Source organism: Protopterus annectens, chromosome 9.part0 (genome assembly GCF_019279795.1).
Source record: "Protopterus annectens isolate FY-2018-M chromosome 9.part0, PAN1.0, whole genome shotgun sequence".
Taxonomy (NCBI): Eukaryota; Metazoa; Chordata; order Ceratodontiformes; family Protopteridae; genus Protopterus; species Protopterus annectens.
Window position 1 is genome coordinate 1,805,999,653 of NC_056743.1, and position 22,541 is coordinate 1,806,022,193.

Consider the following 22,541-nt stretch of genomic DNA (forward strand, 5'->3'; position numbering starts at 1 on the left):
GTCTTGCTCTTTAAAAATTACTGGCTGTCCCCTTGGGTTGCTGAAATTTGTTACCCCCCCCCCCCCACATATCTAACTGCTTATTGTGCACTGCAAGTCTTTAGGATATTAACCCATTTTTTCATCACCCTTACAATCTGGACCACCAATTACAAGAGAATCTGCATTCTGCCTGTCTGTTTCTTGTTTTGCACCTGGGGAGAGAAGGAGCATAGACATTTTCTGGAGACTGCTGATCACCAGAAAACTTGATAACTGTTTCATAGGTACCAGCTAGGAATTTGTGATTATATTTTGTACCTGGTGAGAGAAGGAGCAGAGGGCATTGATTCCTTACAGTATCTGATTGGGCGTTGAGTCTCTGTGTGGGACCTTCCTGATTGGTGTGACTGCTATTCAAGGCATCTGCCAGGAAAAGGCTACCACAAGCTTACAGACCCCTGCATTATTTGTGACAAGGCTGCTGTTAACCTTGTTAATAAGCAAAGATTCTGTGGCTTGCTTCTCATCTTCGGATTTGTGCTCCTGTTTTGTTCCTGGTGAGAAAGAAACAAAGGGGCTTTGTATCCCAGGCACCAGCTGATCAGGTGAATCCACTCAGTCATTCTTGACGAAGTTAATTTGTTTTAGTAAGTACTGCTTGATTAGCTGTTGTGTAACTGAAATTCAGAATATTTCCATTATTTGATCCCTAAATCATCGGGGTTTACTTAATAGTGTCTCCTCAAGTGTTTATCAGTGCCTTGCATAGAAGCAGGCACCTTGAGTCATATTTTATTTTATTTTCCCTGTAAAAGCACTCTTGAAATTTCACCAGTACTTAGTTGCACTCAGGGCAACTCATTTGCTGTGACAAACACTGCCCAATCAATAAAAAAAGACCGGTTGCCATGGATGTGCACTTTCCCATTATCCCTCTTATTGGCTTGGTGTATATGGCTATCCTGAGGCAAAGTAGAAGTTGCCTCAAGTTTACTGGCAACCTGCTAAATCTCAAACAAACTGATAAGATATTGTGAGAGATGTAGTTACACAATGATATTAGTATTGCTTTTATGTGAGAGCTTTGCTTCCAGTGCCAGTTTCAGTAGTACGTATGCCACACCCATCACACAGTACAAAGCAGACACACAGACCCAATGTACCCTTCATAAACCCCAAAGACCTCCTAGGACCTAGATGATGTGCACGTAAATGCTCTTCAGTAGAGCTAAATGTACTCTTACAAGCAACACCCACATCAGTCGCATGTCATGGAGATTCTCCGTCTAAGCCAATAAGGCAAACAACCGCACAGTCCAACTTTCTGGTTATTGGAGACTCCATTGTGAGAGACACTGATGTCCCTCTCACCAGGTTGTGTAAGGACAAAGTCAGTTGCTTATGAGAGGCCAGGATCCACCACATTGCGTATGCACTCAGGTCATTGGACCACAAGTACTAGTATGACTCCGTCATACTGCATGTGGATATAGATGATCTGATACGTACTTCCCTACAATGTATGAAGAAAGACACTATGGAGCTCCCGAACTATGTCCCTGGCTGGTATGAGCTTAGCACTGACCAACACTTTACTTTCTCCAAGGTTGGTGTCACAATACCAACAGAAGATGACTGACTTAAGTAATTGGCTTAGTTTCTGCTGTCATCCCTACAGGGTGTAATATTTGTCAGCTCGGAAGGAGATTATCAACAGACCATGCTACTTTGCCAGGGGTGGTATGCACTTCTCTCCTCCTTTCGAATATTGGCTAAAACATTGTCCTCCACCATAGTGCCAAACTGAAGGTACTTCTGACATAGCAAATTTAAATCAAGGAAATCTGACTGTGTTACTGCTCGGTGCTAGGAGAACTTCACTCCCTACAAGCTCTCCTCACCTTAGAGAATGCTGATGTTTGTGCAGTTACTAAGGCATGGTTTGAAGCCATGGAGAGCACACTGGCAGTGCAAGGCTATAATGCTTTCCATATATTTAGACTGGGACTAAGGTGGAGGTGTCTTTATTTTATTAAAAAAAATAAATATACCTCAAGGCTAGTCAGGCAGGATGATGTACACGAGCTTCTTCGGATTCGAATCACTATAGACAGAATCCAATACCACTTTATTGCAAGCTATGGGTCCCCCCTCCTGTATGACCCAGGAAACATATAACATGTGTTTAAGTTTACTGGAAACACTTACCATCTAACTCAATGCCATATTCATGGGTGACTTTAATTACCACACTATTACATAACACCAAACACAAAGTCCTTGGACCAGATTGTCAGCATGCCATCCTGATCTGGTCTTCAGTAATATGGGAGAGGGCTGCACACCCCCAATGTAATGTCCTGTCTGGTAAGGTCAGACCACAGAATGGTGTCCTTTCAAATAAAAATAAAAACCCAGAACCCCAGCTAACCCCCAAAATGTTCAGAAACTACTCTAAGGCTAACTTCTTACTGTTAAGTGATAACCTGGTAAAATTTCAAGCTCCCATAAATCCTGAGAACACTGCTGCCTACACGGAACTGTTCACAGAAGCCCTATACAAGCATGTTAAGAGCTGCATAATACCTAGCGGGATTAAATCTAAAAAACACGCCACCCTGGTGGAATCGCATCCTCAGTAGACACTAAAACAGAAGGAAGAAAATCATGGCAAAAATTAGGAGGTGTAGCACCCAACAGGATAAAAGCACTCTTATCAGACTAAACAAACTCTGAGGTTAAATAAAGTCTACCAAAGCCAAATTTGAGGTAAATTTGGCCTCCCAGGGCAGGGATAACCACAAGGTATTCTTTAGCTGTCTGCATCCTCAAAGACAATGCACAGTTGTGATAGAAGATACAGCAAACCTACTGGCTAATAAATTCAGCTGTAGCTTTACTCCTGTCTCCCCCTCAACCATCCCCTCGGGAAATACCATCAAAGATAACTCTCCTTATCACTAGGGAACAAGTTCTCAATGCTTTTGTGTAAGAATCTCTCTAAGGCTAAGAACACTACATCGATGGGCCCAGACACTATCGCAGGATATCGGGCGGCACAGTGGTGCAGCGGTTAACGTTGTCGCCTCACAGCAAGAGGTTCTCCGGTTCGATTCTCGGCTGGGGTGCCTTCTGTGTGGAGTTTGCATGTTCTCCCTGTGTTCGCGTGGGTTTCCTCCGGGTACTCCGGTTTCCTCCCACATTCCAAAAACATGCATCTGGAGCATTTCTCCCCGGGCCTCCGCTGAAAACAGGTTCTGTGGAACCTAGTCGGACATTCCCGGTTAACAAATGTTAAATAAATTAAAAATAAAATAAGGATACCTTCTAATTAGCACAAAGCATGACCTGTCAAGCCTTCTGGAATTGCTGCTCAACTGTAGCAACCAAATGGGCTTCATGCCTAATGAATGAAAAATGGCTACAGTCATACATAAAGGTGGGCCATCTACAGACCCTGAAAACTATTATAAGTCTCATCTTTCTCATGTGCAAACCATGGAAAGAATTATCTTGGAAATGATCAGTAATGATATAGGAAACCTCCAGATACTGGACTCAACCCAGTTTGGTCTCTTTAAGGGCAGGTCATGCCTACACAGCCTGGTGGACTTCTTTGAGAAGGTCACCAAAGCAGTGGAGGAGGGCAGAACAGTTAAGACTGCCTACCTTGACCTGGGCAAGGCATTTGGCACAATACCCCATTCGGGCATTGTTGACAAACTCAAGGTTAGTTGCAATTCCTTATGTCTCCCGGTGAATAGCTAGCTGCCTCACAGACGGGACACAGGAAGTTAGAACTAGTGAACCCACCTCTATAGAGAGGCCAATCACAAGTGGAGTCCCTCAGTGATTGGTCCTGGGACAGCTGTTTTTTTGGCATTTAGTTCTGAATATCAAGGCCAGTGCCAGGGTCCTCTGTCTGGCCAAGTTTGCAGACAATTTGCTAATTAGGAACAGTCATAGAATCCCCCACAGACACTAATCAGGAAGGGCTGACACAGACAAATTACTTTTGTCAGAGACATGGACTAAAACTAAATGTCAAGAAATGCATAATAGTATTCTTTGGGAAGTCATCTAGTCCTGCTGACTGTCATATTTGACAACACACCCCTAAGAGTCAACCAGTTAGTCAGGGACTTGGAGACACACAGACAGTAATCTAGTCTTTGACCATCATGTGTATATAGTAGTGAGGAGATCATTCTGTGTTATAAAGGTATGCATCTAGGTCCAAGGAGGTTATTGTTTCACTGTAGTCAGCATTCATCAGATCTGTCACGGAGTATAATTCTCCTTTTTAGTATGTACCTAACCAGGCGCATCCAACAACTGGAGCATCCACAGAAGTTCCTCACTAAAAGACTACAGGACATAAGTAACATGTTCTGTGCAGACTGCCTCAAAGCCCCATATCTGTATTCAGTCTCCTACACGCTGTTGAGGGGAGATCTATGCCTGGCACACAAGGCATTGTCAGACCCCACTGTGATGGATTTCCTGCATATCCGCAAAACAAACAGTGCCAAAATTACACATTTTAAAGAATTAAACCTTGCCAGTAATATAAATGGGACCTGCTGGAGAGAGATGTATACATCCCAGAGACTACCTCTTCACTGGAACAGGCTCCTTGTCCATTTTGAAGCAAATTTCCTCCCTAAACCAATTTGTGTAACTTGGATGGGGAAAAAAAAATCCATTCCTGGTTTGGCACATGTCTCTAACGGACGCATGCAGCTTGTAAATGGTTCATCTCACAGGCCCTTGCTTGTAAATGTTTAATCTCCTAAGCTCCTGCTTGCACTTATCAAGGGTACCAGAACTTGGTAGAAATTTAGGATGCATGGCTAGGCTTTCATAGGGTCCTAGTGGTCGTTAGCCTAGTAAATATCTATGATGCTGTGGAGGGAGGACACATGAACTACATGTTTCTTTAATATGCAAGCATTCTTTTGATTTTTCACAAGGGCAGTTTTTCTCAGGCTCGATTCAAGCTTTACATGTAAGATAGCCAAGGAGTCAGCCTTGAATCAAGTGATGCATTTACCCATCTTTTTTTTCCTTCTATTTATTCTGATCAGGGAGAATATACCTTGTTATACCCAGGATGTCAGTCATCAACTCAGATGTTATCTGCACCACACAAAATCATTACAGAATTATGAACAGTTATTCAGATCCTTTTCTAAAAAACAAATTGAGATCCAGAGTTTCTAAGGTCACCTTGTGTAGATGGCCTTCAGATTACATTTTTTTTTTTTTTTTTTTTAACAGTTCTAAAGGGTTAGTGCTCTTAAACAGACCAAGAGCACACTTTACTAGATCTGTTTCAACTTCCACTACTTTTTTCAGATATTCTTTTTTGGATGATATCCATATCACAGCATTCTGATGAAGTATGCATACCTTTGTCAGACATTACAAACTGGATCTGATTTCCAAATTCAGAGCATCCTTGAGTTCCACCAGGTATTCTGCCATGAGGCCATCCGGGAGTTGTGACAGATGAGGACTCTGTCCCATCTGTCGAGATGGATGTAGAGGGCAATACAAAATTATGTACTCACCGTAATGTTAGATCCCTGCCCTTAGTCCATGACAGTATCCCATCCTCCTTTCTTCCTTCCAGCTTGACACACTACATTTGTTTTATTTCTGCAGGGTCATAATGGACCAAATATGAAGCCTTTCATTGGGCAAGTCTTAAGCAAACAATTGCTCGTGTCTTATTTGGGGTGCCTTTCCAAGGGTTTTCCTTCTGTCTTTAGGGCAAACTCGATCTGTGGTACTTCTGTTAGAGCAGTTCATTATGGGAAAGGGAAGCTTGATCACTTGATAAAGCTTTGAAAATGTTGCTGGCTCAGATCCATCGGACTGAGGACGACATTAAGGATCTAATGCTATAGTAAGTACATAAGTTTCATTTAATTGCATTTATTCTTTCTATTACCTGAGAAGGCCAGACATTGGTTTTTCATAGAGGGCACTAGCATTACTATCTGATCTCCCTGGGGTCATTCTTAGTGTGAATTCAATTTCTTGGGTTTTTTGCTTGTGCTTCCTTACTATGGGCATCTCTAGCTTTAATCTGTCCTGCAGTCTGACATAGTTTTCTGTCTTACTTTTAAATGGTACCTTTTCCCCTTCCTAAATTTCCTTAGCAGTGGCTAGATGCCCTCTCAGATGCGTGACATATAGTAGTTCAAAGTGTGTGTGTGTGTGTGTGTGTGTGTGTGTGTGTGGGGGGGGGCGCTAATTGAAGCTTCTAGCTGATCTCCTTCTATATCACTGTTGCAGCATTTTTGAAGGAAGGGATGTTCCATCCCAGGCAGCTGGTCACATGGCCAATATGATAAAGCTTGAAAAGGATTTTTGTTTGCTCCATTTATGCTTCTCTTACAGAACGTAGGGAATAAAAGGGATGTATGGACGCAACTACCCCAAACTTCTTTTGCTGCCAGTTTGAACACTGCTATTGTTGCCAGTTGATTTGAACATTGTGTTGCTGCTTTGACCTTTTTGAATGCAAAATAAGTGCCCTGTTGGGGTTATTTTTTCTTTCTTTTTTTTTTTAAGAAAGTTTGCTTCTTGGTCTTGTATATTTTATCAGTACCTAGAGTTCATGTTATCCAAGAGGGGAAAATGTCTGTGTAGGAGGCAGACTCCCTGTAAGGATCGTCACGAACAGTGCCGTTTTTTGTTTGGGCACTTCCCACCACCATACCTCTTGCAGTGTCTGTAAGACATTTGTGCCTAAGACACTCAGAAGCCATTTGTCTTCCCTGGCCATTTATCTTTAAAACCAACAGCTTAGATAGTTAGCTCAGGGTACCATGGCGGAATCCTGTAACCCTGAGATATTCCCGCTTGGGCTTGGTAAGACGGCTAAGAAGTCTTGGCCAGATTCTTTAGCTGTCCAGCCTGCATGGGAAATCCCTCTTGAAGCAGGTAATATCTCTGTAGGTTGTTTGGTGTTTACATTGGTTTTCTCTGCTGCTGCCCCGCTGAAGGCCGGTATGGGTCTGTCTTTTCACATGTACCTTGAGGCTTTGTAGGTATCTGTCAAGGGGGAACCGTGGTTGATTTATCTCAGTGGGTCCTAGAGGGATTCAGCAGTTATTGGTTAGGTAGGAAGTTCCGGGTTCTCTTCTTGAATCTTGACAAGGGTCGGAACCTCCAGTGTGTGTTAGGGCTGATGTCCTTTCTAAGAAAAGACAAAAAGTGAAGCATGTTGTTTCTTGTCCTATGGATCCTCAAAGGGAATGGCAAGAGTTCACTCAGGGCTTGTTCTTTGCCTGAATGGCCCTAAAGCTGCCTCCAAGGGGATTCAGTACCTGCTCCTCTTTGGACATCTATCTCTTCTAAATGGTTTAAGGAACCAGATTCCTTGGTTGAGGATTCCCTGTTTGGTGAGGGGTATTTGTCCTGTTCTTCACAGATGCCTTTGACTTGTAGTTCTAATGCAGAGGAGTCTGTTACCCTTGAGTCTCCTTTTAAGGATTTGTCCTTTGGGGGCACAATTGCTAGGATGATGGGATTCTTTAAGTGGGATTCTTCTCAGCTGTCAGATATTCAGCAAAGATATGAGTTGCTTAAGGTGGATACTCCTAAACCATCATCAGTTCCTCTTGTGTTGCAAGCCTTGTTAAATACTTTCATTGCTGCTTCCAAGTCTCTTGTTTCCCAGCCTCCTGCTCTTAAGAAACCTAATAGGTTCTATAAGGTTCCTGAGAATTGCCTGTTTTTGTTTTACTGTCCTTCTGATCCTGCTGTCGTGTCAGTTTCTTCTGAACTTTTGCCCTCTTCAAACTTTTGCTTTCTGGTAAGGATAGCAGGGTAGTGGAGAGGATTGGCAGGAAGGCTTACACTGCTTTTACTTTGACCTTTAGGGCTATTAATTATTACAAAACCAGGTATGCTCTGGCCTTGGTTGGCTCAGGCTTGTCAGGTTAACTCTGCCCTCCTTGATTCTGATGACAAATCCTGTAACTTTTATGTTTTTAGGCTCTGCTTCTCAAGTGGCTTTTTGGTCTGTCATGAAGTGTTGTTCTTGACTTTGTCTCGAGTCTCTTCCTGAGGACATTAAGGCCAGGTTGTTGGATGCTCCTTTGGATAATATTCATCTTTTTGGGACTGTTGCTGCTGACTTGCTTAAGTCTCTCCAAGAGAAAGACAAAGCCTTGTAAAAGACCTTAAACATATTTTTGTCTCCCCTATCCCTAAGTTTCAGAAGACTTATACTTTTAGATCTGCTTTTGTTCACAGGCAACCCCGCCATGCCTGTAAGGGCAGGAAGGGTGGGAGACTGGCCCTCTCTTCTAAGGATTCTCAAATTTCTGTGGCCCAGAAGCCTCTCTTCTCTGATAAGCCTGCTTCTTTTTGATGTTTAGTCCCCCTCCACCTTTAGACTAGATTCCTTTGTCCCTTCGACTCTCCATTTGTCTTCCAAATTGGCATCTTATAACATCAGACTTGGGTTCTTTCCATCATCTGTCAGAGGTACTTCATGGTGATTTTTTTTGGGATTTCTCAACCTCCTCTAGATCAACTTCATTTCCTGGAGGTTCTGGGGTCCCTGTTGAACTAAAGGACCATATGACCTATCCCCCCCCCCTTCCCAAGTGGGATGGGATTTTTATTCCAGGATGTTCCTGGTTCTTCAAAAGGAGGGCACTTGGAGACCTATTTTGCATCTCTCTTGGCTCAATACCTTTCTCGATAGTCCTTCTTTTCAGCTGCTTAGTCTTCAAACTCTGTTTCCTCTTTTATTACCACAGGCTTTTCTGGTGTCCTTGGATCAGAAAGATGCTCACCTTCATATCCCTATTCATTCTGTCTACAAGAAGTTTTTACATTTCTCTGTATCTTCCTGTCATTTTCGGTTCCTTTGCCCTATGGCCTCTCTACTGCCCTAAGGATATTCACAAAATCTTTAGCTCCTGTGATTGCCTTCTGCAGGCTTCAGGGCAATCAGATTTTTCCTTATCTAGATGACCTGTTGCTTCAGGCACCATCTCCCATTTGATTGTTGCAAGATCTGCAGTTCAGTTCACCTTCTCTCCTCTTCAAAGTTTGAGGTTTACTATCTACTTCCAAAAGTCCATCCTGACTCCCTATCAGGATCATGTGTATCTGGGTTGCAGGATTCAGACAGTGCCAATGTTGGCCTCTCTTCTGCCTCCATAGATATCATTGACAGCCTTCTCTTCTTCCCTGACTCCCACACCAGCCAGGGAATTTCTTCTGGTCCTGGGATTCATGACCTCTTATATTCCAATGCTTCTTCTTCTTAGACTGCATATATGGAAGCTGCAGTGGTATTTGGCTGCGGCATCATCACCTTCTAACTTTGAGTATGCCTCCTTCCCTGTCTCAACAAGGAATTTGAGTGGTGGATTCGACAGTTTGCTCAAAACCCAGGCTGACCCTTTCAGCCTGAAGTCCTTTCTCAAGAGCTGTTCACTGATGCCTCGGACATGGGGTGGAGGTAAACTCTTGGTCAAATGAAAGTTCAGGGTCTATGGCCACCCCATCAGAAATCGGACCACATCAGCATCAAAGAAATAAGGCTCTGATTTTGGCCCTTCTGGCTTTTCACCCCATGTTCTGTCCAGGCCCCTTGACGGTGTAACAGTCAACACTACTGTGATGTACTATGTCAGCAAGCAGTGGGGCATGAAATCTTACCTCTCTGCAGGATGGTACTTCAGGCTTGGGAGGTGGCTCTCGGTTATCAGTGAACTCTTCAGGAAGTATACATTCCTTCAGAGCACAATCTTGTGTCAGACTCTCTGAGCAGGTCCAAAACAGAGGCTCCCAAACAGATGCTTTACAGAGACCTGTTTCTGTAAATTTTCCATCAGTGGGGTATTCCTCAGGTGGATCTATTTGTCTCCCCTCTAAACAGGCAGCTTCCTCTCTTATGTTCCAGACTGCCATGTCATCTAGCCTGGAAAGCGGACACCCTATCTTTTCCATGGAAGGGGAGGTTTCTTTATGCTTTTCGACATCTTCCTCTACTTTCAAGAGTCCTGCAGAAGATTCAGCTGGACTCCCAAAAATCTTGCCAGTGACTCACTTTTTTTTCCACAACAGCACTGGTTCCCCCTCCTAATGCACCTGGCCAAGGGCAATTATCACAAGTTACCTCACCGGTTGGATCTTCTTACACAGGGCAAGGGGTCTGGCATCCATCCCCACTTGTCTACTCTGCAGCTGACATTGTGGGTGATAAGGTTTTTATTTATGTATGTATGTTTGTTTGTTTATTTATTATGCTCCAGGTGCATGTCTTTGAAATGTGGGAAGAAACCGGAGTACCCAGAGGAAACCCACGGAGGACATGCAGACTTCCCACAGAAGGCATCCCAGCCAAGAATCGAATCGGAGAACCTCTTGCTGTGAGCTGACAACATTAATCACTGCACCACTGCGCTGCCCCATTTTGATCCCTTTCTGGCACCTCTTTTGAGGATGTGCTTAGGGTTTTACAGGAGGCAAGAAAACCCTCGACCAAAAAATCTTATATGTCCAAATGGAAGAGATTTTCTGTCTGGTGCCATGCTTGTAACCAGGACCCTTTTTCAGTGGGAGGTCCCTCTGGTGCTCTCATTTGTGTGAGTTGCTCCAGTTTGGCTTGGCCTTTTCTGTGAAGGCCCATATTTTTCCTTGTCTGCCCTTGACTCCTGCTTTGACTTCTTGTTTTGAGATCAAACAATTTCTTAAGGTGTCCTGCATATTAGGCATTCTATTCCTCCTCTTTGGGACCTTAATTTTGTTTTGGGAAGAATTGACTCAAGCTCCTTTTTAGCCTTTTTGCTTCTTTGCAACATTGTACCTGGAAGACTGTTGTTTTGTTGGCTGTTACTTCTGCTCAAGAGTTTCTGAGCTCCATGCCGTTATGGCCATTTCTCCTTTTTTGGTTTTTCACAGGGACAGTGTGTCCCTTCATACTAATCCTCCTCTTATGTCCAAGGTGGTCAATGAGTCAGTCGGTACAACTCACTTCTTTTTTTCTCTTTTTCCTCATTCTGCTACTGAGAGGGTCCTGCATATTTTGGATTTTCACAAACAGCTTGGGTACTGTTTGGATAAAACCTATGACTGTTTGTAAGTCTAATCAGCTTTCTGTTTCCTTTCATCCCAGGTCTTTGGGTTTGGCTGTTTCTAAGCAAACTATTTCCACCTAGTTATCTAACGCAATTTCTTTTTGTTCTTTTCATGGCAAGTCTGTCTGCTTCTGATAGAACTCATTCTGCTAGGGCTGTTGCCCTTTGTAGTGCCTTCTTCAAGAGGTTAGACACCAACTCCATCCTTGAAGCTGCTACTCTGTCTTCAGTGCATACCTGTACTAAACGTTATAAGTTGGATATGGTTTCTAGAACCAGAGCAGGTTTTATTAAAACAATTTTATGTGTGTTTGTTGAGGGCTCTTTTCAGCCTTCCACCTTCAGTTCTGTTTTTTGAGTTGTTTCACTCTCCCTTCCTTCGACTACTGCAACAGTGATATAGAAGGATATAGTACAGCTGTGTAAAAATCTTACCCTAATAGTAGATGTTCTTCTCTTCACTGCTGCACTATTTGCTTTCTCCCTCCAACCCCCTCTTCTTTATTATATATTTTTTCCTTCTGGATGTGCGTATTGATTGTTCTCTTCTGGGACAATTCATTTCTGGGAAGTTGTGTCCGTACTTCCCTTTTTATGCCCTATGTTCTGTACGAAGAGCGTGGATGTGACGTGCAGAGCGGGCAGGATCCTTTTTGGGTTTTGTCATGCTGGCTGGGCGATAGGCTGCACGAGACCGGACATCCCTTCCTTTAAGAATACTGCAACAGTGAAGAGAAGGACATCTACTGTTATCGTAAGATTTTACGCAGCTATACTGTCCCAGTTTTCAACACAGCTTTCTTCTGTTTATTAAACTTTTCTAATGAGTCATTAGACTGCAGTGCAGATGATAGACTGATGTCTTTAGTTTTTACGCAGCTATACTGTCCCAGTTTTCAACACAGCTTTCTTCTGTTTATTAAACTTTTCTAATGAGTCATTAGACTGCAGTGCAGATGATAGACTGATGTCTTTAGTTTGATTTTGAAGCACTGAAATTACTGATGCAGTCCCCTTGAGATAAAAGGTGTGCCTTGATGAGTAAGTATCTCCTTAGAGGTACCCACTCTGGAGAATTTTCCCTGGCAATAATTGCATTAGCATTAGTTTTGTGTAGTGATATTGCTATTGGAAATTTTGGTAGCATACTCCATTGCAACCAGTATCTGTCTATACCCATTGCTAGATTTGACAAAATATACAAAAGTTTCAAGTGGTATTAACATGATATGCATTCCGGATGAGGGGCTTTTATATCCAAGATAGGGTACAATTTTCTGACCTTCTGGAATAGAAGTGCAGAAGTTTTGTTCCTTTCATTACACCTGTCCTCCAGTAAAATCTGGCTAAAACCCTTTCCTTAGTTTTGTCCATCCCCTGTTGACCTCCTATCATGTGATTATTTATATTTCTTTCAATGCAGCAAAAACAAAAAAAAAAGAAAGAAAAGGGAACTTCCTGTTCACCTTCTCCCCCAAAAACTTACATTATATTTTCTCTTGCTCTGCTTCATATCATCTTTCCATTGTGCCTGTTTTAAAGTGTGTTGCTTTAAGTCCACTGACTCAGTATTACTTTCTCCAGTATCCTGCCTGGAGATGGAAGGTATACCTTTTTCGTTTAAAGTATAAACACTGCAGCTTCTTGTATGTCTCCCCCTACAAAAATTTTAAATGGACATCATCACCTGACAAACTTTTTCTGTTATCAGCACAGGTCTCTCAAGTGCTCTCCATCTGTTGCTGTCTCTACCCTATTTTGCCCCTTGCTACAAAGGGTATGTTAAAACAATTTGATCAGCTTTACTTTTTTCCTTGGTTTACATATTCTTGCTTATTATAATCCACTTTCAAATTGCATGTACTAGTATAAACAGACGTCACCACTTGGTAAGTTTTTCTGCCATCGGCACAGGCCGCTTGAGTGTTGCTCTCTCCCTCTCTTATCTGTTGCCGTTTCTATATCTTAGAATAGGAACCACAGTTTCACTTTTTCTTGTACTTCCCCCATATCCCTCTTCACTATAAGTGGTACATGAAAGCAAAATTTATGATTGTTTTTACTTTTTCTTAGTTCATGTATTTCTGCTGCTTATAGTCCAACTTCTGATAGCAATCTTGAACTCTGCATTCCTTCTCACGTTCTGCTGTCAACTTTGTTTTCAGGATTCTCACTCAAGTGTTTTTTTCTGTGCAAGTCTGTTTCTGTACCAATTCTTCTTTGTAAGTCTCTGGGTTGACTTCTGTCTTGTACTGACTTTTACTCCAGAGTTCCCAATAACTTAATTTTTCATTTCCTATGCTGATGTCCTTGACTATATTGGATTTGTGTTAGTATGCCACTGGGGCATATTTCTGGTAACAGGATCCTTTTCACTGATTTATCTACAGCCAAATCCTGGCTGCTTTTATTCTTAGTCTCTGTACACGTTGTCATTGGCTTGCTGCCGTTTCTAACTGGGTGTATCAGCTTGCCACACTGTGTCTATATACCCCCCCATACATTTTTCTTGGTGCTTTAAAATGTGGAATGTCTTTCTAATATTCCACCATGAGTTAGCCACATAATGCAACAATTATCCCAGAACAGTCCACATTTTGTACATATGCAAGAGGATCTTATTTTCTGTCACTGTGAATGTTTATTTCCACTTTTTGTTGGCTAATCTTTTGCTTTCCCAATAGTGGAAGTCTAACAAGGGGAAATCATGCAAGTAGACTCTTACAGGGCTTGATCCTCCCTTTAGTCAAAAATACAGTGGATTTTACTAGCTTGTTTTTTTGTGTGTGTGTGTGTGTGTGTGTGTGTGTGTGTGTGTGTGTGTGTGTATATATATATATATATATATATATATATATATATATATATATATATATATAATCTCAAATTTAACCTACACCTACTCCAGTGTATATAACAAAAACAAACCAGAAACTAGGATTGTTGTATCGTAATAAAAATTTTTCTGACTCCAAATGCTAGACTCTCCCTAGCTCAGGCATTCCTCCTACCCTCACTTCTTTATGCTGCCCCAGTACTAACCTATTATCCAGGACACTACCTTGACTAAACTCCAACAAACCTATCATAAAATTGCTAGATTCATTACCAGCTCTCACTACACCTCACATCACTGCCTTGCCTTAAACTCCCTGCAATGGCTTGAATTCCCACAGCTGTTGTTAAGTACAAATTGTACACTCTGTATTATATAGACCATCTTCCTATCCAGCTCTCTCTCTATACTTGTATCCACCTACTCCACATCTTGGTCCCTGCACACTTAAAACCAGCAACTACTAGCAGTCTATTTACCAAAGAAAAATGTGGGCAAATTACTATACAAATGCTCAGTTGCCCAGTCCTGGAACAAACTTCCCTTGGACCTACGTGCCATTATACACCCATCTCACTTTTAAAAAGGAACTTAAACATCATCTGCTCAACTCCAAAACTTGTCACTGCCATAACCTCACCTAACCCCCACTTTCAGAGTACATAACTCCCACCCATTCTACCTAGACTGCAAAAAACAGCCTACCAAATCTCAGAGTATAAAACTAAGACACTTTCTAATCACATGGTATTCTTCTTCATCACTAAAGATTATTACATATACAAGACCTTATGTTTGTATACTATCCTACGTATTCCCTTCTCTGCTCATCCTATAATATATTTATCTTATCCCTCTTTTTGCTTTATCTTTAGATATGGCTAGCAGATTTCTAGATGTACATGGACCTTGTTTTACCATTACTACACAACTTTCTCATACTGTAGACTAAATGGGGATCATTATTTCTGCAAAATGTTAAATGAATGTAACTGAAACTTGTTTTTCTTTGTAAAAGATACATTAAATGTAACTAAATGTATCTTGTATTCTGTGATAACATGTATATTAAATATAACTGGAGCTTTTCTCCTCGGGTCTCCACTGAAAGTAGGTTTCTGACCCAGCTGGACTAACCCGGTTAACAAATGTCAATAAATAAATAGTGCTTGACAGATCTCAGTGATGCTTACCATCACATTTAAAATAGACAAGTGTTCCAGGAGGTTTCTATTCTTCTGGCTGAGGGCCAATCATTACAACTTCTGGGTCCTATGACAGTGTCGATAAGGATGGTTCCTTTAGCCAGTTATCACAGGAGGACTCTACAATGGACTCTGGCTGTTCAGTGGTCCTGCCTTATTTATCCTTTGGATTTCCCAGTAAAGTTGATGAAAGTGCAGACAGATTCACTGGTAGTCGCAGTCTTGCTTGGTAAACCAAGGAAGATCGTTTTGTAATCCCTTCTCTCTCGGCCACGGTTTACACAGCCACCTCCCCCTGGGCTGGGAGAGCATTTCAAAGGGAGAAGGGTTCAAGGGTTCTGGTCTTCAGAGGCACACATTCTCATCAGTGTTCTGATGATGAAGGCAGTCCTCGCATTGCAGGCTTTTCCAGACATCCTTCCCAAGGGTGTGATTACGATACAGGTGGGCAACAGTTCTGTCGTCTGGTATCTCGACAAACTGGGAGAACATGTTCTTATACTCTGCCAGCAGGCTACGAGAGTTTGGCAGTGGACAATATCTTTTCAGTGGTTTCTGGTGACAGCACATAGTGTTAGTGATCCTCCTGCTCCCTTTTGGTCTTGTCAGGTGTGTTTTTCTTTCCTTTGGAATCTTCTGAAGTATCCCCCCCCGGTACTGGATGCCGTTCTGAATGTTATTTCTCATCCAGCAGACCTGGATCCCCTCCAGTCTTCAGTCCCTCAAGTTGACCCCATGGTTCCTCCAGTTCCCTTTATGGCAAGAAATCCCAAGCTTTCGCAGGCAGTTGTTCACCTACTGACATCTTCTCAGGAGCAGTACATTAGAAAATTATATCCAGTAAGTAGAAAAGGTTTGTTCTGTGGGTGGAAGCTCAGGGCCTCAGCCCTTTTTCTGTCCCTTTGGCATCAGTTGTCGATTTTATTGCTGAGTTACTTCATTCTGGTTCTAATTTTTCTACTGTTAAAAGAGCAGTTAGCAGCCATTTCTGACTTTCACATTGGCAGAGGTAACGTGCCTATGGCTTCGATCAGGATCTCCAAGGCTTTCTTGAAAGTACATTTCTACTCCATCGAGCAGTACAGGATTCACTTCTTCTGGGATCTGACTTTAATTCGACAGGTCCTTGCATGCCCTCCATTTGACCCTTCAGCTACTTTAAACTTGAAGCTCTTGTCTTGGAAAACTTTGCTTTGCTGGCTGTTACTTCTGCAAGAAGGGTTAAAGAATTACAAGGTCTTGATTCTTTATTTCCTTATCTGGTGTTCCATAAAGATGAGATTTCTCCTTTATGAATCCTTCCTTTCTGCCCAGGGTAGCTGCCGAGAATAATCCTAACAGTTCTGTTCACTTTCCTGTGTTTTTTTCCTACAATTTCTCCAACAAAAGTGAATAACTCTTGCATTGTTTGGATGCACATAGATAGTTGATGGACTGTAGCAAAGGTATCAGAAAATCCAGTCAGTTGTTTGCTTTTCAAAGTACAGGCTGGGCTCACAGGTGTCTTAAGGTAACTTTATCCAAGTGGCTGTCCGATTGTATTTTATTTGCATACATCCTGAGAGGAAGACTCCTTTTCTTTCTAGTGTGTCAGTGGATGATATTTGTGCAGCTGCTACCTGGCTAGGTCACCACACCTTTGTATCACATTATAAGCTGGATATTCAGTTTAGATTCAGAGCTTCCTTTGGCTCCTCTGTGTTGTGGAATGTACTTCCTTTGTTCCTCTCAAGGAATTTTTCCATGACTGTGGACTCTGTCCCACAGGTTGAAGCCGGACAGATCAGACAACATCCAATAAGAAAGTTATGTATTTACTATAATGGTGGATCATTGTTGTCTGTCTGTCTGGTTCATCCTTCCCACCCTTATTTTTGACTTGGTGAGTCTTCCTCTTTAGATGACTGGACATTAGACGCCGTTGTTCCCACTTTCTGGAGTCTCACATTCTCTTTGGTTGTCATAACTCATTTTTGTGATGGTGCTTTTTCATAATTATATGATTACATCTTGTTGATTTCATTCATGGTGCAAACTCGATCTGGGGAACTGAAGGAGGAGCAGGGAGTTATAGGTAATGGATGTGGAGCCAAGTGGACTAAAGACTTCAGACTTGGACAATGTTAGGTCCAGAATCCCACAGGTTGAACCAGATGGAGACAGAAATACGGATCTGTCATTATGGTGAGTACATAACTTTTGTTTTTGCAGTTTTACCGATTTTCTCCAGTTGCAGTTGCTGTCTTAATTTAGTTTTTTGCGATATGAGTGTATCTGTTTTTTCAACACTGTGATTGCCTACATTTTTTGAGTATAGTATTAGCTTGTCTGTCCGTAGTCTGCTTGCATAGTAATAGACTGATGGTGGAAACTGTTATCAATGTTAGAAAAGGCTCTGTCTCCAAAGTCCCGGAGTGAAAATTTAGGCAAGTATTTGGTAACATGGCATTCGTGTGTGTGTGTATAGTAGATTGTTGCATATTTGCAGGCTTAACACATTTTTCTGTTTACACGTTGATGTGATTTGAAATGCTAATTTTTGTTTTTGTGAGGGTTTAATATTGAGTTTTACTTTTGAAAAAGTTGCCAAACTTTGCTTTGCCTGTGTTCCGTTGTATCTTTGTATGTATTAATGTTATTTATAGTCCATTGAGATTGCAGTACAGTGAAGATTGGAATATTTTTGTCCTTTCCTCACTGTAGTGCGATCTCTGAGTAAGAATATATATTTAGTGGGGTGCACAGCCCCCCACAATAGCTATTTCAAGTTCCTGATTATCCGCTCATGTGAGCGTTCGATATTTTGATTTTTCATTGTTCTGACATAGACCTGTGGTGCAGTCATTCTTCAAGGAGGTAGACCAGTAGCCTGTGCATCTAGATCTCTAATCCAATCTGAATTGCACTATGGTCAGATAAAGGACTTTTGGCAATTGTGTTTGCATGTTCGAAGTTCCATGATTATGTTTGCGGTCGACCTATCCAGATTGAAATCGAGTGGGGTGGTCAACATTACTTGGTGTTAGTAGACATTAGTTTGAGATTGACCTTCTTCCTACTCTAGCATCCAGTACTGTCATTGCTACGATGAAGCGTCTTTTTGCAGTCCAGGGTAGTCCACACAGTTTTCTGACAATGGTACACAGTTTACAAGCCAGCAGTTCAGAAGATTTGCTGAAGAGTGGGACTTTACTCATATTATGAGTAGCCCTAGCCCTGATTATCCACAATCAAATGATGTGGCAGAAAGTGCAATTCAAAGTGTGAAACAATTACTAGAGAAGTCGAAACGAGACAATAGTGATTTCTTGAATTTCAGAAATATTCCTTGAGATGAACATTTTTGTTCACCTGCATAGAACTTCTGTTGAGACAAACTCGAACCACACTACCTATCAGTAGTAATCTATAGTAATCTATTGGTTCCATGTGTCAAGGACAACAGATCAGTTAAAGTCCATCTGTTGAAGGAATGTTTATCCCAGAAGCCCTATTATGATAAGACCAGCAAACCATTCAATCCATTACGAGAAGGAGTTAGTGAGGATGCAGTCCTCCAAAGGTTTTGATTGGATTGGTTTTGTGAAAAGTGTATGTCTGAGATTGTACATTATGGAATCACAAGTAGAATTTAGGTGGAGTCAGAAACATTTGATCCTGGTGTCTGAGCGTGTATTGCAGTATCATACCAGTGAGAGAGACTCTAAATCTCAACGCGAGTTATCCAGCATTCCAGTAAATATCTCTGTTCCTAAGAAGCCTGAAACTCCAGAATCTTTTCACTAATGACTATCCCTGTTGCTAAACCCAGTTTTGATTGCTGTATCACTAGATCATGTCACATTTCTAGACCATGTTCGAGATGCATTGCAACTTGGGCATAAGGATGTGTGTGTGTATTTTAGTGTCTATGCAATTGCATGTCTTTTCTAATGTTATTTTATTCTGGGGAATTTATTTAAAGAGGGAGGATGTACATCAATACGTATGTATACCTTTAAGAAGCTTTCCATGGGCTTGCGCATGTGTATGAATACTGAGCACATGCAAGCCTGACTGCCATTTTGTAGTAAGCTATTGAGATGTAAGCATGCATGTCTGTGTAGTCTCAGTTAATCAGGTCGGTCGTTTTGTATTGCTGCTATCCAGCCTGATTTGTTTGTGTAATAAAGCATATAAAAACGAACTACCCTGCCTGTTCGTCTTCAATTGAAAACCAAGAAGAGCGACACTTACTACCTTTTTTGGAAGTTTTTTTCTGTAATTTTTAAATGTAGCAAAAATGCAGTTTGACATGTGCATAGTGACATGCACATATTGGAGATATTTTTAGACTTATTGCCCGTACTGTTAGCACATGCACTGAATATCCAGCCGGCTTTTTTTGTTAAAGTTTTATAAGGAAATCCAAAAGCAGTGTGGAGAAATTTGTGTGTACAGTCAGATTAAGGGTAGAATAGCCATGAGACTACACCACTGCAAATGAATCATCTTAAAATAAAAGTGCTGCTGTTCTCTTTGGAATAACAAATGTAAAAGGTAACTGTGCAAAACAAATGTGTACTGCTTTTGTGAGTTCAGTAATTAAAAGATTTTGTATTTCTGTGCAATATAAGATTTTCATTATTTTTTTAATGAAATTAACATGATTTTTGTTTTATTACAAAGCTAGGAGCAAAATCCTAAAAATTTAATTAAAAGTATCGTAGTGCCCTTCCTTGCAGTTTTCATGAGACTATGTAGCTAACCTAATGAGTAGCTAAATTAGCGAGTGTTTGCTGCAGTTAGTTTACTAGTTCCATCTGGTGGTAGAAGAAAGTTTCCTGGCTAGTTGTGGGCATTACTTGCTACTGTGGTTATATTCAAGTGTTGTGCAATTGATTGTTGTACTCTTTTGATCTTTTCTTTATTTTCTGTTATAAATAAGGTGATTTAGTGTGATGCTGCCAATTGTGCAGCATCACTGCACACTGCATTGTATAAACACAGGCATTTAGAGCCTTCAATATTTTTGTACACAACCTACTCCCACAGTTCTTGTACTTTATAGTACTTAGTTGTGTAAAGAGCCTTTGGTTTGCACAAGGTGGTGCATTTCTCTCTCATTGTTTGTTTAGACAGCGTACCACCAGTAAATGAAATCCAAAACCTCATAGGTGTAACTTCCCCTATGTTCCATGTTACTGACAAGTAGGACTATGGATTTGCATTTTCTAACCATGGTGGTGCTGCGGTAGCGTTGTCTCGTAAGACGTCCTGTTCGATTCTCAGCTAAAGCGTCTTCTGTGTGGAGACATGCGTGAATGGGCGTACCTTCGTTGAAGGTTGTGCGTCAGGGCCAGCAGGCCAGCAACTCTGCACGTAAAATTCTACTGCCAATCATTAGCAGACCGGAGTTCCTCTGTGGCGACCCCTAACCGGGAAAAGCCAAAAGACACAACAACAATTTTGTAGCCAGTCTAGTTAAAATGGGCAATCTGAAACAATGTAGTGATTATTTCATGTTTACTAACCACCACCTACTACCATACCTCTCAACCTGGAAACATCAAAAGTCTGGACAAGGCCCATGAAAAATAGGTACAAATCTGTACGCTGATTAATGTAAAATGTGCATACATAATTACACAACCCTGTCTGCTCCAATGGAATTGTGGGATACCAACTTTCAAACTCGAACTGAAGAACAGAACCAAAATATAGCACCAGAGTCCCCCTGCAGCCATCCCAATGTCCCATTACCTGGCTATTTCACCCCATTTACCATAAACACCTAATATGTGCATACTGCTTTACCTCTACAATGATTATTTGGATTTTATTTTTTACGTTTTATAACACAGTGCACAAACACCAATAGATAACTGCTAAACAAAGCAATACTGTCACACAGTGAAAATAGACTTGGCATTAAAACTTCTCTGCCCTTGAAACTCACATTCATTGAAACAGCATTGAAACCCATGTGTAAAGAAAGTCCAAAGAAAATGCATCTGGCCAGTGGGTAAAGACTACCTTTGGGCTGTTTTAAAATCCGAGGACCCTTGCACACAAAACAAGAAACATACATGCATTCTTTGATGCACCTTCCTGACTTATTAAATTATGTTCCTTGTGTAATACAGCACACTTGTTAGACTTAAGTTAGAGTGCATTTTAAATTTGTTTAAACATTTTTCCAGTAGAAAATGAAACAAAATGAAACAAAATGCTTGAACCAATGACAACTGCCCTATTCAGAACATTTCCATGATAACTGTGTGTGTGTGTGTGTGTGTGTGTGTGTGTGTGTGTGTGTGTGTGTGTGTGTGTGTGTGTATATGTATATATGTGTGTATATATATATATATATATATATATATACACACCACACACACACATACATACCTTCGCTCTATTAGATACCTTAAAGCAAGTTTCATTCTTGGCTCGCTCAAAATAGCTCCATTCCATTCTTCTGCAGTTAAATCCATTCTTCTAAATAGCTCCTTTCTGCCCAGATCGGCTCACTCTGCTTAAATCCATGATAAACTTGTGCGTTCTTGCGTTCTGTCTGCTGGACAGTATTCCAACAGATGCTCGTCAAATGCGCACACATCTGAGCTTAATTCCGACAGGCTCTCTTAGCTGACATCATCGCACACGTGATGACGTCGGCTCCGAAAGCGCAGAATCTAAAAAACAGACTGCAAAATCGGAAATGAAGGGGTACCACTTGGGAACTGTGGCAGTCCATTATTGGGACCCCAATACTCGGTAAAAAGAGTAATTTGGGATGGTTGGGAGGTCTGCCTACTACTTAAAAACCAGTAGGCACAGTGTGTGTTTGTGAAAGATGTAGCTGTACAATGTTGCTATAGGTAAAAACTCTCACATGAAGTCATGAGAAATAATACGTAGGTTGTCATTACCACAAATCACACTGAAAGCATGTACAGCTCAGACCAAACACATAGACCTTCATATGTTGAGACTCTTAAATGTAACTATAACTTCAGAGGTTTTGTAAAGGTAATGTAAGAAGCCAGTACTCTCAGCAACTTTGCAAACATACAACACAGGCAGTACCCACCATGAATCATATATCTAAAAGTCACACTATCTTCGTTCAAAAGCCCATAAGGCAAAATTCAATACAATCTAATATTCCACAAAAACGAAAGAACTTCACCAATAAATAGACTACACACTTCGAAAGTAGATCCAATATAGCTGAAAAAAGTATGGAACACCAATATTAGTGCTTTCATTCACTTTATTTGACGTGAACTTCTTCAGAAACAACTTGCCCAACTTACCCAACCATTACAACACTTTAAATAGTAAAATAGCCATCACATGTTCTATGATGTAATTAATTAATTGATTCCTTAAAGATATAAACTATAAATATACATATATGTA

General features: G+C 41.2%; 1 protein-coding gene across 1 annotated transcript in view; it reads left to right on the forward strand.

The window, feature by feature from the left end:
* The window catches only part of SHFL (shiftless antiviral inhibitor of ribosomal frameshifting), a 1,552,615-nt gene that overhangs the window by 12,394 nt on the left and 1,517,680 nt on the right, over positions 1 to 22,541 (forward strand). The gene's annotated exons all lie outside the window — the stretch shown is intronic.